Source organism: Hesperophylax consimilis, chromosome 14, assembly GCF_061612785.1.
Source record: "Hesperophylax consimilis isolate HC1 chromosome 14, BYU_Hcon_1.0, whole genome shotgun sequence".
NCBI classification, from domain to species: Eukaryota; Metazoa; Arthropoda; class Insecta; order Trichoptera; family Limnephilidae; genus Hesperophylax; species Hesperophylax consimilis.
The window spans coordinates 34,921,554-34,940,320 of NC_142849.1; the positions used below are offsets into that span (position 1 = coordinate 34,921,554).

Genomic DNA, 18,767 nt, shown 5'->3' on the forward strand with positions numbered 1-18,767 from the left:
ACGGTTTTATAACCATCCGTATTAAAATTAGTTGTCTTTGATTTAAATATATTTTTGTGAGATTGTGTGCGTGCAACTTTGGCTGATTCATCTATACCCGGGCGATGTACCTGTGATGTCTGTTGTATGACTGGTTGCATTGAGGGTTAAAGAATCAAAGACAGTAATCTCTACCAACCTCGATTATTATATTAGTGGACGTGAAAAGAGAGAGCTAGACGCCGCTACTTTATTCCATGATTGAGGAGAGTGCATGACAGGTGAGGCATCTAAAGCGAGGGGCGCGAGAGGGGTTATCACATTATTGCAGTGCGCATTGTTGTCCAAATGTTATTCATTAGTTGGCGACCGTGAGTTTGAGCGGTTCTTATCTACAGCTACCGGTATGGTGACCTCCAATGTGTTCAAGGACGTCGATGTGTTTACGTCTTGATTTGGAATACGGTTATGTTTATTTATTTTCAGTTCATTCCTTAGGAGAGCCATTTCAGAGCGCAACACTTCCAGATCGCTTCGTTAGGACATTTGTGTCTGAATTGTGGTTGGTTCACTCTTTAATGCCTTGATATCTTTTAAGAGACAAGTGACATCTACGTGATCGAAATTGACAGGCAGTTTGTGTAGATTCTGTGCCACAAAGGTCGGTAGAGCTTCATTCTCTGTTTCCTTCAGTATTTTAATGATATCATATAAATTCTTACACTTCCTCCCTTCGCTTTTCCTCATAATCCTGCGTTCAACTGTTTCACTGCATAGAATGTCTTTCGCAGCCTCCACCTCGTCTTCTGAGAAATGATTGGAGCATATTTGGACAGCGGTTAGTTCGTCTAAGACATCGATTTTGTTTTGAAGAAACGTTAGAAGTTCATTAATAATTAGTTTATCACCTTTTTCGTAATATTCATGTTGTTTTCGTAAGCGGCGGCAGCGTATGCAATTCGATCCTGCGCACGAGCAGACTGTTTTAAAAGTTAATTAGACGCTGCCCACACTTTTATCTAGTAGTTGAACAAACGGGTTTGAATATCTACCTCTCCAAAATCACTGGTATGTTTTGTATAAACTATTTCATATAATGCGTTCTCATTATAGTATTTTTATATATTCCCGTATTCGCTGAGTTTGTAACGCACACATTTCATTTTGGACTCGGTTTTCGACAATTTTATTCGGTAGCATGCTGCTTAAACTATCGAACGCCAGCGTATCCATATATACTTTTTTAAATAATTTCCCTGAATATCCCTGACTCTTCTGGAGTAACTTCACACGGTAGATTATACACTATTTCATAAATATATAAACAATTTATCTGGTAAGATACAATTTACAAAAACATAATTTTGCAAAAAAACAAGTGAGTTGTGATGAAAATAGAATCAGATTTCGTAACTATTAAGATTATTTTTTGCACAAATATGTAATAATAATTCTGTTAAATATTTTTATGAAACAGGTTTGTGTATATTTATTTCATTTGGAATGATCAAATTGGTAGAAAATGATCACGTGAGATGTGATGACAGCTGCCACGGAGTACAGAAAGGAGAAGTCTAGCTTGAGCACTCCCGCTATCACAAAACTTGTTTTTTTTTCTATTAAAAGATCTAAGAATCTTTTACAATCGTTTCGCAGATTTTTTTCTGTAATTTAACAAGACATTAACATTTTCACTTAATCAATTGAGGGTTAAAGAATCAAAGACAGTAATCTCTACCAACCTCGATTATTATATTAGTGGACGTGAAAAAAAGTTTCATTTTGTTGATGAATTGCTTTAAATTTACATATTTCTCTCAGTGCATTATATAAAATCATTTTGACACCTAGAGTTCTAAGTTTCTTTGAAGTTAGAACAATGCGAGATAAACATTTTTGCTTCTAAAGCCCTCTAACAGGAAACACCACAGAAAATACTGTAAATTGCTTAAACTCGAAAACAACGCTCGCAATATTTCAAATCATCCAAAATTAAAAATTTAAATATTTTATTTATACCAGTATGCTCCAGGATAGTAATTTTTGCTATTATTTGAATGAGTTTTTCGACTTCTGAATTAAGCAACTCTGCTCCAACGGCTATGCCACTAATAAACCACAGTAGTTCTAACAGCCACCCTATCTGGTTAGTGAATGTAACCTGCAATTATTAATTAATTGTTCAAGTCAGGAATGCTTGTCCATCTTAGCCTTATATAATGTATATCTTAATAGTGCTTCTCAAAGCTTTACCGCAGTCAAAGGCAACACAGAAATAGTCATGTTCGCAAGTAGTACTAAACCTATCGTCGATGATGAAATTGTGCACATTATCTGAAACAAAGGGAAATTATTTAAACTGTTTTCTTTTTGGTTAACTTGTTAACTAATTATTCGCTTTATTAATTAATCTCATTGTTTTTTTTTGTGAGATCTATATTTCCTCTGTATGCCTACCGGGTATTTATATTGTTTGGAAATTAATTTTAAATTTTCGATCATTAAAGCGTGTATTTTTATATCTCTTTTGATATCTAAATGTTTGTCCTTTTGTAATATTTCTTCGGCGATCCCTTTCCAACTTATTAGACTGAAGCTCGTTGCCCTGAAATCTATTATATTTTGTGCACTTAGTCCTTGATAATAGGTAGAAATCCTGTTATTGAGGCATTTGACGTGGAATTTACACGTACTGACGTCTGTCAAAACTCGCAGAATCATCAATGTTAAAATAAGTGTTCTGGATATAATGAATAAAGTTAAGTTATTCCATTGAAGAGCCAGCAAAGCTGCGATCATATGGAAACCCTTAATTGCGATTATCACAGTAAAGACAATGTCCGTATTTTGGAGCGCGTTTGATTGACTGAATGTTTCATCAAACAAATTTGTATGAATTTGTTGAAAATTTTTGAACAGTTTAACCTTTTCACTGGCGCAGAAAAATGAATCTGATAAAATTGCCAATACTGCACTTGTGGCAGTAGTCACTGATTGTAGTAATAATGCCACATCAGGTAATATAAAATTATCATTATTTAAAGGACGTAAATAATAAATATGAAACGCTTCTAGAACTATAATAAGCACGACCAGGAAAAACGAGTAACGTCGAGCCATGTTTTCGCTTTGAGAAAATCTTTCGCTCAGTTTAAAAGTTTGAAATCCGAAGAACCTATTCAACCAAATTCTAAATGTGATGAGAGCACTCGGTGAGGTATTCATTTTAATTTTGTTGTCCGTTAGATTCAAAACACGACTTTAAACTAGCAGAAATATTTAGATATTGATAGCTAACAACCATCATTAATTAGTAATTTATTACGTTTGAGTAGTTTTTTCAATTAGGATAATGTCTGTAAAAGTGTTTTATTTCACTTCACTGCTTGACAATTAGGTGGGGTGATCTTTTTGGGGCACTCTCATAAAAACTTGTAGTAGTTTATTTTAAATGGAGTTTATTAACATAATTTACAGTATATTAAAATAATATTATGTTTATTATCGATTGTCTGGGTATTAATAATACTCAAATAATATGAAAACACACATGAAAATGAAAAATTTTTTTGCTACCGGGATTTGAATTCAGAATCTCCGATTTTGAAAACTTGGTTGGTTAGGACGGGTTGTTTCGGAGAACTTGAACAATTCATAAAATTTCAACGTTCATTTTCGGGGTCTGTGAAAGTCCTATGGAAGTTCTGTTAATATATCATTATAGGTTATTGGCTTGACAGAACTGAAATAAAAACAGAACTTGTAAAAATCTTTCGCGGAACTGGAAAATAAACGTTGAAATTTGATGAATTGTTCAAATTCTCCGAAACAACCCGTCCTTAGTGTTCTGATTAATTCCGTTCTTGATTATTTCGTATTTGCGAAGATTATTTACGTACCTATACAAGGTTTCTTATTTTCTTGTTTATAAAACGCACTCTTGATCGGTTAGTGTTCTGAATTTAATTCGCATTTGCAAAGATTATTTACGTACCTATCTATTGTTTCGTATTGTCTTGTTTATTTTAACTTGTTTTGTTTTGTTTTTAGGATCGTTTGCAGTTTGGAAGTGATCAAAAATTCTGATGAACAACTTAACTCCGTTAGGTCGTTTTTGTTTATATGTTAGTTGTTTTTTTTAGAATGAACTACACATAATATCGGATTGGTTAAATATAGGCATACTATATGGATATGTTAAATGAACTACCGGTATTTTTTATAATCATGGCACTTTGCTGGATAACAAAACTGCTGTTTGGATTTCTTTGGGTTATTTTTTTTTACCCACCATTTTCCACAAGGAAACTGATTGTTTATCTCCTTCGTCGTACAAAGACAAGACTCTATTTTTGTATAAAAGGAAGCTACATATTACAATGAACGACTCTAAACCGTCCAATAGCCTGTTTCAGTACATTCATTACATAACCAACACCTCTGTAATAGGTCACCTCGAGTGGTTCGCTACAGCTGGTGATTTAGTAGGGGTGCCCGAGTTCCTGGGGTGAGATTTGTCCAGGTCTTGGCGGTGGATGCGTCTGCCCATCAGCTGTGTGAGACCCTGTAACCTCTCCATCCGGACTCTCTCGACCCATCGCCTGGATTCATACGCCTGTTTTCCTGGACACACTGACCCCCACATTCTAACTCACCCCGCATTCCCCTTTCCTTCTCAGAGCTTCCTCTCCTTCATTTCCTAAAAAAGACCCCTCTACACAGTATCCTCAAATATGACATGAGGATATTGTTTTTCTCAGCGTCTCCATTTGTATTTACCCACATGTATGTATGTGTTTACTTTAATAACTCTAGGCAGCAGATTAACTTGGAAAAAACATATCACCGAAACTCAAAATTCAGCTAATAGAACTCTTGCAGCATTTTATCCCATGATATCCAAAAATAACAAAAAAACTATCTCCAAGGAACAAACTACTAATTTACAAATCCACAATAAGACCTAAACTCACTTACGCTAGCCATATCTGGGCACACGCTTCAGAGCCTCAGTTAAAACGACTACAAACTTTTCAAAACAAAGCCATTCGCATTGCCCTGGGAGCTCCTAGCTGGATGAGGGTTTCTCAACTACACCAAGACTCTGAAGTTCCCCTCCTTAAAGAACATATCTTAAGTCTCGCGGAATCATTTTATGCGGGCCTCCCCACCCATGAAAACGCGCCCATCAACTGCCTCGCACAGTACGATGAAAATATAATAACTACCTATAAAAAACCCAAACAAATCCTCCGTAAACCTTAAATCCCCCCATATTGCAGCCATATTACCTTGCAAAAATATTTTCCAAAAACAACCAAAATTAAACTAAAATTATCCTACAACCAATATTTAAAATCATGATGAAAGAGAAAGGGGCCTTTTTGGCCCGGAGCTCTGTATGCCAATATTTCATAATTCATAAGTATGTGTTTACTTATGGCAAACTATTCTGTGGATTTCTCATTTCTCCTACGCGAATCTCTGTGTATGTCTCTCTCCACCTGTGTATTATTAATTTCTACCTTTTTATTTTATCAATCAATATTTAAACACAGTTGACACCTGTTACTACATTCGTTTCTACGACTCGTTCTTGAGTTCAACACCTCGGCTGTGAACTGATTTACAGCCTGTCTTTCCAACATCCTTTAATATACATAGGCCTCTTCTGGTCCAAGGTTCACCCCTTCTTTTCCTCAAAAAGAACCTAAACACGGCATGCCTAAAGATGAAATTTGTCCAGTGGGAGGTTATTTTCATTCCTATGATATTGCACGGAGAAAAAAAAGTATTGCTAATTTTATTAGAATATCTCCAAATTATTGGTAATCCGGTTAAAAACTGGATTGCAGGCCTGTAACGAAAGAAATAACACGTGTTCCATAAATTTTTTGTAAATTTCCTTTACATGTTAAAAATTTTTTATCGAACAGTTTATCAGGAAACCTTAATAAATTAGCAATACTTATTTTTCTCCGCGTACAATGTTCTTACATTTGTAAAGAGAGTGCAACTACTGTAGAGTGGTGTAATTTGCGATATAACTATATAATTGTTCATTGGTTACAAAAAATCACATAACGAAGAGACGATACGTACAAGAATATTAATTTGAAAGAATTAATGTAAATGAATTTCGCAAAAATTTTACCACGATGGAAACAAGAAAAAATCAACCTCTTCGACTTAAAAGGGAAGAAATAAAAAGACGAGAACCAAAAATTGAAAAAATTGCCATTTTTTAAAACATAAGGAATTTCATCAGTTCAGTGGATTACTCCCGTCATCTTTAAGAGCGGAAACTTTTCTTCGGGTTTCTGAACCGTGAACTCGCGAAAGAATAACTACCAGGATTTGTGCGAGAACAAAAATTACAGACGAAGACTACATGTATGTATGTGTGTACCCTACATAAATATTTATTTTATTTAAAAAATGTATTTCGTTCTGTTCTATTATATTACATATGTGTGTAAAATTCCGCCCTTTTTTTAAATGAACACTAGAAGGAAATAAAGGTGTTTTATTATTATGTACTTTTTAATGATTATTTTTTTAGTTTTCGTACATAACTTTTACTTCATTGACATCGAATAATAAACATTATTGGTCAAGTTCAAATGTTTGGCAATTAAATCTCAAACGCGCTTCACTTGGTTTATTTTATGCTAAAGTTTTTTTATTAAATAATTATTAAAAATATGAATATGTTTATGCATTAGGTACGTTAGATTATTGAGCCATCTGTATGAATATAATCATATATGAGGCGATGGCAGCGGCAACAGAATACAAAAGCGTAAAATCCACCTGAATAGCTCCGCCAATCACAAACACTAGTTTTCTTCTCAGCAACAGCCCCATGAACTTCTCTATGCTCTTCTCCTGCTTTCGGTCTGGAAAAATTGTATTTCTTTGTATAAGTCTGCGAAAACCTCCATGAAACTAAAAGGCCCTAGATGGAGCTAATCTAGAATAATTAGAAGCCGCGGGGTTAAGGGAAAGATGTTTGAATAATGCCAAAACTATTTAAAATTTTCAATGAAATACGCCATTCCCTGACTCATCAAGTAAATCAGAAAAACGAATTTTAACTGTCGATTTTTTTCCATTAAATCTTATAATTTTTTTGCTTTAACAGCTATAAATGATCGATATCCAGCATAGCCAATTTATATTTTATCACGTTTGACGCCATTTTATGTATTTTTTGTGGTACATATTACCGTAGCCATTAAATAAATGAATATTGTAGAATTAAAATTTTCCAAAAAAAACAAGGATTTGTCACTTTAATTGGTAAACAAACAATATATTCAAAATGGCTACCGGTGAACAGCTGATCGATTACCGACACAAAACAGATTCCTACTTATGCGAGAATTGAATTGTGCTTATTTTCATACGAAGGTACCAACTCACCGACACTAAATATTATAAATTTATTTTTATTTATTAATCTTAAGTTATCTCACATCGTCGTGTGTGCTAGAGTCACGTGGGGTAACCGTACGCGGAGTGTAAGTGTTCGCAGTGATGTTTCCGACAAGATTGTGCCTGTTAAGCGCCCGCGCGTTCATTCATTAGCGTTCTGGATCGCGCCGAAGCAGGACATGTGTACAGTGGATGCTGATTTGTCAGTAAAAAATGGTAGGTAAATTACTTTTTTTCGTGCTTTTCTTAAATTTTTCATCTCCGTTACCGATGTGTGCTATTGTGTAACCAGCTGTGTCAGAGCGACGTGGTCTACGATAATTTTAGTGAAATATTGTTAGTTAGACGGGTGCAAAGTAATAATTCTAATAAAGATAACCACTTATCTGATTTTTAAAGTTTATTGAATTTTGGTGTGATGGGGTAAGTATGCTGGGGTAAGCGTTCGCAGTTGGACGAGTGCGAACACATAACCCGATAGATGAAATTGATTTTATAGCATAATATTTCGAAATATGCCACGTGCGTACTTGACAAACCTGCATTCATTTTCCCACGTAAACGACTGAAGGGAGAACTAATGGACGATGGACCGGCTGGTTGCATTAGAATGGTTTACGATTCCGGATTTATAAATGCTAATTTGTATCTAAACTGGTTACAGCATTTTAAAGACAATGTGGGGGCAAGTCCCAACAACCCTGTCCTTTTGATTATTGATAACCATTCATCTCATATCAGTCTTGAAGCAACCACATTTTGTAGGGACCACGGAATAGTAGTCCTGACATTACCGCCTCATAGTAGCCATAAAATGCAGCCACTAGACAGGGCATTTTTCAGTCCTCTTAAAGGTCAATACGCAGTGGAATGCAAAAGATGGATGGGTCAGCATCCTGGGAGAGCAATCAACCAATACCAAGTTATCTCGATTTTCGATAAAGCCTTTAAGAAAGTTGCAACTGTGGGGAATGCGGTATCAGGTTTTAAAGTAAGCGGAATACATCCTTTAGACAGTGAACAGACACCGAAGCTGATTTTGTAGCTGCTTCTGTTACTGATATGTTTGAGCCCCAACCTGACGTATCCATTGTCTCTTCGTTAGCTAATCAAGAGCAAAGTGACATAGGATCAATAATTAGCACAGATATTCTGAACAATCAGATCTCTTGCTATGCCGAAATACATGCGGCACCGAGCAGCCCACAAACGTCTGTCAGACCTAATAAAAATATTATTCGTCAGCTTCTTACTACTCCGATTGAAGATGTAATTGAAGTTCAGGCCAGCTCCCCACCACAAGATGCAACATCAGTCCTTCACATCCCAATATTTGTTATAAGTCCTCTGCCAAAAGCAGCACGTACACAAAAACGACGAAAAAATGCTTGCAAGTCTGAAATAATTACCTCAAGTCCCTATAAAAAGAAACTTCAGCAGAAGCAGAGAGATGCAGATGCAAAAATGGTCCGAAAACCGATAATTAAAACCATGGAAATCGGACGACCACCTCTTTTCAAGAAAGTCACACCACAAAGCGTAAGGTGGGAGATTCCAGCGTGCATAACTGTTTAAAGAGAGCACAAAAATAGGCTTTTATGGACTATTTTTGCCTACAATGCAAGGAGAAATATCGAGATCCACCAACAGAAGATTGGATAGAATGTATTGTGTGTAAAGCATGGTGGCATGAGAACTGCACAGACTACGATAAGGGGCAATTTAAGTGTGATAATTGCAATGGGGGGTAACTCTTCGCGGTGCGAACACTTACCCTACGGTATGCGTATGCTTACCCCGCACACGGGGTAAGTGTACGTGTAGTGTAAGTGTAATCGACATGCATGTAAACTTTTTTATATAACTGTTTGATTTATGAACCATATGAGGTTTTTATGGTTGTTTGAGATGCCTTAATAATCGATCATATAAATAAACAAAAAAATTGAGTAAAATACCTAAAGCTTTTTAATACAAAAATCCCAATGTAAAAATTTCGCACGGTTACCCCACGTGACTCTTATAGTTTTAAAAAGATATTTTAAAAAATCAGTAATTGGCAAACAATGGATCTTTAAATATTTAAGTGTAAGTACATATTACATGTCACAAAAAACATCAACATTTGAGGAAAATATGTTTTCTCAATTCCTCTTTAAACATAACCATCTTCTAAATCTCAGTAACTTCCTTCGAGATTTTGTTAATACAGTTGGACGGCCTGGTACATGAGAGATTTCTGGGTGCTTGATTTTTTTCTTGTTGGCAATCTGATTTTCCTTGCATTTCTCGTCCCGTGTCCGTGTAAATTGGAACAGTACCTATCTAAATACCTTTGACTGATGAAACAGCCAAATACTGAATGGTAGTTAGAAACCTACTTAACCGACACTCTATTAGATTCGAATTGTCCATCAATGTAATTATGTTAAAGTTCTACGAATGAAACACAATAGCAATAAAAATAAAATATATAAAAGCAGTAAGTAGAACTACGTCTTGAAAAAAAAACTATTGTGTTCAATAGAGTGAATATTATAAACGTACCTTTAGATTCCATAATTGACAATTTGCAAGTTATTTTTTTTGTCCTCTGGACCTCCATATTTACATATTCAACGGAAAGAGCAACGCTCGTAATGAACCACACATTTTCTATGAACCAAACCGCCAACGAGAATATCTGGTTCTGTAACATATATAATTATTAATTTAATATTGTTATCTAACGTTAAGTCCACATTTTTAATTTCATACTTGTGAACAACTTTATATAGGAAGCGAAGGACTTGGACAAACTAACATATTTTATTTTTTATTAAAGGTAAACTTATGTTTACAAGACAAGGTTTATTTATGCAAAGCAAAGTTAAGTAATAATTACTAGCCTGAAACACAAATATAAATTGAAAAAATCATCCGAGAAATATAAAAATCCTTCGACGGGAATTGAAGCCGCACCTTCTGATTGTTTAAAATATAAATTATTTTAGTCGATATCAACTGCTATTGGCAACTTGCGATCGTTCCAACAAGTGCCGACTTATTACCGATGGTATTAACTTTATCGTTATGTGAATTCGTCTTTTCTACTTACCGAACTTCGAGATTCTGAAACATATGTGTTGGCTATCAGCACAACGGTTATTGATGATGTCAGTAATATAGGCAGAAACTGAAATGTTTCAAATGTTATAAATAACGTAATAGTTTATTATTTCAGCCAATGTTCTTCAGTAATTATTTAATACAATTATTTACCGTGTATGTAAATCGTAACGAAATAAGCTTTATGCTTTCACTTAGCAAATCATAAATTTTCGTATAATCAATTTGAGTTTTTTGATTTTCTGTTAGTAGCTGGTCTCTTTCATAATTAATTTCAACACCTGGATGTAAAGTAGTTTTCCCAAAATCAATCGTATTTTGTCCTTTTATGTTTTGAGAATAGCGCAATAAAATGGCCTCGTTGAGTATTTTGACATAATTTCTGCTTGTGTTTATTTCTGTCAATGTTTCCAAAATATTCAAAATAATCACCAAAGTTCGAATATCATAGTAAACTTTATACCAGATGTTCGTACTTTCTGTTGCCGTAGAAACCATTTGAATTGTGTTTATTATTAAAAATATGATAAAGTTCGTTCGTACGTGAAAGAGCGAAGCGGATGCTTCAAAGGGTCGCGTTGAGAGCATATCATGAATTTGTATAAATTTATTATGCAATTGTAATTTTTCGTCGATATTTATGAAAGATTCGGATAAAATGGATAACACAGCGCACGATGCAGAAGTGACAATATACGCCAATGAAATAACTTGATGAATTGCAGAATGTTGCGGATCGTATCTGAAATCCGACTGCACCATATTTACTATTTCTGCCAAAACAAAAAGCAACGCAACGAATATTGAAGAATATTGTGAATACGAGGTGTTTTTTCTGAACGTTCCATCAAAAATCAATGTTCGAAATCCACATATCCGGTAAATCCATGTTTTTAAACTAAACAGACTTTTCGAAATATTTTTCATTGTGAAATGTAGAAAACAATTTTAGATCAACAGTTGATCAAAGAGAATGCGATAGAATAAAGGTAGACAACGAGTATTTATTTAAATAATATTAAGTGTATAGGAACATCGCTATTAATCCTTGCGGTACATTTTATTTACTAATAATATCCATTTGTGTAATCAGGTAAGTAATCTACCATTTAAATATCGATTTGGTAACATTTAATTGATTGAATATGCGCACATAATTTTAATCTATACGATATTTGAATGAAAACATTTTTGGATGTTTTGGGTCAAATTTATAGAAAAAGAAGAACTCATACAAACTCTCCTATGCCAGTCCCATTTATCTTGTACGTTACAACCGGTTATCGTAGCACAGAAGCCAGTAATGAAATTATACTCAGTCTGTTAATTCAAGAGCCTCAACAGAAGACACCTTTAACATTCTCAACTTGTGAATGTGACTTTAAAAGTATATGGACGCCAATGAAATTTTAATTCACGCTCTTAAAAACAGGTTAAGCTTTAATCTTATTAACTCGGGTGAGATTCCAACAAGATCCTTAACTAACCCAAACACACATCAACCCAAAAAAACACATTTGCTCAAAAAAATTCCCATCAAGTTACAACACCCTCCCTCTCGAACTAAAATTTTTAGCCAATTTTTCAAATTTCAATAAATATTTTAAGATCATATATTTAACTGTATGAAGAAGTAATATTTAAGCCATGCGGAAATCAAACAGAGTTCCGTTCTGCCCGATCCCAAATCTCTAATGGAGATCTGGGATCTCTTTTTAGGATTTCATCAAAGATCGTGTAAGGGAAATCAATTTTACGGACATTTCTCGTGAACGAGATGATATTACATTTGCTAATATTTAATTCCATGGCATTATCTATACACCATTGAGACAATGTGAGTAGGTCTATTTGCAAAGTTTCGCAGTCTTCTTGTGAATTCCCGGGTTTTTTATGTCATCCGCATATAATAAACATTTACAAAAAAGTTTTGCCGTTCTATAATTTATGAACATGATAAAGAGTAGTGATCCTAAATGGGATCCTTGAGAGACACCAGATGTGATAAGTTTGGGAAAGGACTCATAACTATTAACTTGTACATATTGACTCCTGTGATTTTAAGATATAATCCATCTCAGGAGGTTGCCGTGGAAACCTGTTCTTTTTAGTTTTTGGATCAGAAGAGGATGACTTACTTTATCGAATGCCTTTTGAAAATCAGTATAGACTGCACCTATTTGTGTTCTTTTGTCAAAATTGGTACTTAAAAATTCTACATATTCGATTAAATTTGTGGTCGATGATCTTTTGCATACGAATCCATGCTGAACAGAACTTAAAATATGTTTAAAATCTGTAAAAATGCTTTTACAGATCAAGGATTCGAAAATTTTCCCATAATATGAGAGTATACTAATTGGGCGATAATTGGAGATGTCGCTTTTATTCCAAAGATTTGAAGATAGAAGTGATACGTGCTATTTTCCAAAGATCAACAAACACAACAAAACACCTTCTTTAAGAGATTTACGAAATATAACATGAAGAGGATAAACAAGAGATTTAGCACATTTTGATTCAAATAATGGTGGAATTGTCATCTGGACCTGGACCTTTGTTTGAGTGATTTCATAGCGTTGAATATTTCAGTCCTTGATATTTCGACATGACTGAGCGAGTAGGTACTTTCTTGAGAATCACTATTTACATGTTGATTTGACACATCGTTTGTATTAAAAACAGAGCAGAAGTAATTTGGAAAAGTTCACTAATTACATGACCATTGTTTGCTACAGTTTTATTTAGGTGCATTATTTTAGGAATTGTGGGAGTCATACCTTTTGATTTTGCATAAGTCCATAGTGGTTTTGTACTATGATATAAAGAGTTTTCGATAGAATTAATATATGATTGGAAGCATTTGTGTATTCCAGTTTTAACCCTCGATCGTAATCCAAGAGACTATGAAACTATCATAGTCTCTTGGATTCCCAAATTTTTTAATTTTTTTTCTAAGTTTATCTTTTTCTTTGATTTAATGGATAACAACATTGGATAGGATAGGATTTTTTTTTTTTTCATTTTGTTGGTGTGTGTTTCTCTATATTCTATATTATGTCTTAGCAATATTGAAATAAATGTCCCCAATTCCCATTGTTTAAGACACCAAAGCATTTTTCATCTGAATATTTTCAAAAATAATATCGCCTATTTTAGCCCTCTGACCCAAATGTGTCAACTGTATAATAAGATTGAGTGTGCTGAAGTAGATATTTTTGTCGATAATTTATATGGATTCAGAAAAAAAATTCTGCTATTCTTAAAAAATATGTTGCACTGATTATATTATGTATTACTTGCTTATCTTACTTTTCTATAATATTTGTGTTTCATATATATTTTTAATTTTAATTTTTATTTGTTTTATATTTTATTCTTTATTTAGATATATGAAAATTAACGTGTCCTATGGCTGAGTAGATTTTGGTAATTGTTTTACCTATTTGTATATTAACTGAGTTTTTATAACTGTATTGTTCTCACGTAAGTGAGATCGTCTGTAAAAACTCAGTATAAATAAATAAATAAATAATTGTCCAGATGCTAGTATATAGGAATTGAAGAGACTTATTGCAATTTAATGTTACCTTTGGGGTCCAGTCGATTATGGATAATTCTTTGGTACAATCAAGATTATCTGTTTTCTTGAAATTGAATTAAGGACGTTCAAGGTTATGATTAAGATTGTTAATTATATTAATAGTTAGATCCATTTCAATTGGTGGATGGTGGATGGTGCAATTTTAGAAAGAACGAGGGCAGGTTGAACATTAAGCGTAAAATCAGAGAGAGCTAGATCAAGTATTCGATTTATTTGATGTAAGTTAGAGAAATGTAGAAATTCTAATAACAATGAAAAAAAATTATTACCAAATGATTCAACATAATTACTATCATTGTTGGCGTTAACTGACCATTCAATGGAAGTAATAGTAAAGTCTCCTAGTATTAATGTATGAGAATTGATGTGTGATTAACTCTTAAACCCTACCTGGGGTACTGGAGTACCCCACTGATGTTTAAAATATCAACAATTTCAACAATATTGCACTGTTGTAAAAATCGCTCTAGCTAATCTACTCTCGATAATTGGCGCGTAAGTACGTCAGTAAGCCGTAACCGCCCGGCAAGTGTTTTCGCGTCCACAGGTGTTCCGGGGTACCCCAGTACCCCGTGGTAGGAATAGTGTTAGTTCTTCCTTCCAGTTATACTTGAAGTACTGAAGTTGTTTTTCGACATTTCTCTGGTAAGTTTACACATTATTTATGATTTACTTTACTTTGTGATAATGGTTAGAGTACAGTGTTGATAGGCAGGGCTTGCGCCCAATAACGAGACATTCATGGACTAATAATGTGTTATGAATGTAATGAGAGTGTATGCAGTGTAGAGAGGTATTGTTTTCAGATATGGCATCCCAGACTCGAAGTCTTGTGGGGGGGGGGGGGTGAAATTGCAGCCGCTTTGTTGGTTTCTGACGACGAAGAGCTAAACCTAGGAGAAGATTCAGAAGATGAGCCCGACGGTGTTCCAAGGATTTCCGGAACCATTTTGAAGTAGCATCTCACGAAGACGGTGATCAAGATAGTGTAGAAGAAGATGAAGAGTATTTAGTGCCTGACAATGACGAGGCTGGTGTGCTAGATTCTCCATTAGTTCTGTACGGAAAAGGTCATAATAATCGACATAAGTGGACTAGTGTTAAGCCTTCTCGCTCAAGAATGTCTCGCCGCAATATTTTGTTGCACCCACCTGGTAACGTCTTAACAGAAACCTGACATGTGACAATTGGTTCACGTATATACTCACAGCCAAGAAGTTACTGGAAAAAGGTATAACATTAGTTAGAACTGTAAAGAAGAATAAACGAGAAATTCCTCCTGTTTTCTTGGACACTAAAAATTGAGAGAGATGCACATCAATGTTTGCCTACGACGGACCTCTCACACTTTTGTCGTAATGTCCTCTGAAGTCAGCTAAGAAGAAAGTTGTAATCATACTGTCCACCATGCATGACAGCCCTGACAAGGATTATTAAGTGTACCTTCCATAAATAATACATTTCTATAATAAAATCAAATGCGGGGAGGATGTGTTCGACCAACTTTGTAAGAAGTACTCGACGTCCAGGAAGATCAAAAGGTAGCCCGTGTGTCTCTTCTATGGGTTGCTAAATGCCGTTGGTGTCAACTCTTGGGTCTTATTCAAGCTGTCAACAAACATTGATAAAGAGAAAATAACCAAGCGGCGTGAATTTCTTAAGAGTTTGTCAATGGCACTCATAAAGCCTCATAGGAGAGCAAAATTACAATAGCCAAGTTTACCCCGGGATATCAGAGAAACTATACATGCAGTCTTGAATATTCATAATGAAGATCATAGGGCGGTCCCTGATAATCCCAAACCTGGTTGCTGCTGTTTTTGTCCGCGCACAAAGGACAGAAAATCTCGATCTGACTGTAACACTTGTCGCCACCATATTTGTGTTGACCATCAATACAAAATCTGTCCTTCATGCAACAACAAAAATGTCTTTTCGTTTTTATTAATTAATTTTATTGTCTTTTCTTATTACTTTGCCATAGTAAAAATAATTTTCAAAAAAATATCAAAGACTTTTATTTTATTAATTTTTTTTTGCGCGGGGTACTTCAGTACCCCGTGGTAGGAATAATTACATTCCCAGAGTGGTAGGGTTTAAGAGTTAAATACAGATGTCTTGACACTTGTAGATGAAATTAGTAAATGTGTCAGTTGCAATATCTGGTGGAAGATAAGCTGTACAAATATATATTTTTTTTGTTTGTTCGTTTGATTTAATTCTTACCCAAATATGTTTAATATTAGAGGGTTCATCATATATTTGATAGGCTACAATTTTTTTCTTGACAGCTATTGAAACTCCCCCTCCGTCTTTCATTCTTGTCTGAAAATAGTGTATCGTTAATCCAGTATCGCTGCATCTTGAATTGAAGAATTTAGCCATGTCTCTGTTAAACATATAACATCATAGTTTATAAAGATTTGATCTAACTTGCTTCTCATACCTCTTATATTCTGATAATATAAAGACAGTGCCATCGTGATAGTTAGAGGGATGTAGAAATGTGTATATTTATGCAGAATTTAGATTTTCTCTAACACGTCTTTGTTACTTGCCTATACTGCCGGGGAATTCTCATTTTTTCGAATATATATTTTTCCATTCCGTTCCCAAATGAATTTAATGTTTTTTTCCTTGGCTGCGTGACGTACTGCGGCGTGAAGTACTTTATTGTTCCGACACATTTTTTTTTTTTTAAATTTTATTTATTGAAACATATAAACAAGGTTACAATTTTTTTAACAATATAAACACCAATATATCAATCACTCTCCTAATAAAGCAGCTGCTTGTGTTTAGGAGAGGACAACAAAAATATTTTTACATTTGTTTAAATCAAACAAAAAATATTAGTAATAAAACAAAAAATAACACAAAAAATAACAATAAAAGTAATAAAAATATAGGTTAGTTAATAAATGATTCAAAGAATTTAAAAGGCAAAAACATATTTCTAAACAATAAGTAAAGTTATGAGGTGGTACAAGAGTATTTTAATTTAATTTTTTTTTATATTTTTCGTAGTTTTCTTCCGATCGTATATCAAGGGGTAATTTATTAAATAATTTTACACCCTTGAATATATAGTGATGTTGTGCTGTTGTGGTTCGTGCTAGTGGCACGGTTAGTCCTCCAACAGATATTATTCTTTTGCTAATATTCAATTGTGGTAAATTATTTTTACTAAAGAAATCTTTATGTATTTGTAGAAGTGCAATTTTGTCATAAATTTTTGTAAGTGGGGGAACCGGGAAATCTTGAAAAACATTTATAGTTGGGTAGTAATATGGCTTTTTTAAGATGATTTTTATTAGTATTTTTTGAATAGTTTCCAGTGGGAGTAGGGATGATTTATATGCACCCCCCCAAGCCACGATTCCATATTGTAGGACAGAGTGCGCCAATGCATAATAAATATCTTTTAGTATTTTTAATGATACAATATTTCTTAGTCTAAAAAATATATAGATTAGTTTTCTCATTCTGTCTACTGTGGAATTTATTTGACTTTTCCATTTAATGTTATTATCAATAATTATTCCAAGATATTTTATTTCTTTTTTACTACTAATGTTTATACAGTTTGAATTACAGGGTGCGAATTTAAGGAGGCAATTTCTTTCGTGAATTTTTATGTTTAGATTTACATTTGAGTTATTCCCTGTTAGGCTATAAGGTATAAAATGGGTTTTTTCGACATTCAGTGTCAATAAATTTTCGTCAAACCATAGTTTAACGATATTTATTGCATTATTAGCTGATACTACGACCTCATTCCATGAATTTCCTTCAATAGTTATAATTGTATCATCTGCGTAAGATATGATGTTTCCAATGATTGGGAGTTTAAAAAGTTCATTAACATATAATATAAAAAGTAAAGGTCCCAAAACAGTTCCTTGTGGAATTCCAAAATCTATATTTTCTATTTCACTTAATTCGTTGTTTACTTTAACCTGTTGAGTTCTTTGATAGAGATAACTTTTTAACCATGTTTTAGCTTTGCCAGTAATTCCTATATTATTTACTTTATTAATTAATTTTGAATGTGAGACACTATCAAAAGCTTTACTGAGGTCAATGAATATACTTAAGCATTTTTTGCCTCTATCTAATGTTTTGTAAATAAGCTTAGTTAATTCTGCAATTGCGTCTTGTGTGCTAAGTTTATCTCTAAAACCGTATTGACTAGGGTTAATACTTTTTTGGTTATCTGTATAATCAGTAATTTGTTTTTTTATTACTTTTTCGTGTATTTTTGCAATGTTGGATAATAAGGATATTGGGCGGTAATTGTTTACTTCTTTTGGATCTCCGGATTTATATACTGGGATTATAATGGCTTTTTTGTAGTTAGACGGGAATATTCCGTATTTAGTACTTACATTAATTATATGCGTAATCGGTTTGGTTAGAAAATTGCAGTATTTTTTCAAGATTTCTGTAGTTATACCGTCGTATCCTGGCGCACTACCATTTTTAAGTGATTGTATTATGTTTTCAATATTTTTTTCTGAAGTCGGTTTAAAAATTGAAAGATTGCTATTTGTTATTTTATCTTCATGTATGTCATCAGGTTGATAATTTTGGTCAATTTTATATGCAAGTTTTTGACCGACGGTAGCGAAAAATTTGT

The 18,767-nt window shown here is 33.8% G+C and overlaps 1 protein-coding gene across 46 annotated transcripts in view; it reads right to left on the reverse strand.

The window, feature by feature from the left end:
- Nucleotides 1–18,767, reverse strand: part of LOC149418217 (uncharacterized) — a 598,424-nt gene that overhangs the window by 428,377 nt on the left and 151,280 nt on the right. The gene's annotated exons all lie outside the window — the stretch shown is intronic.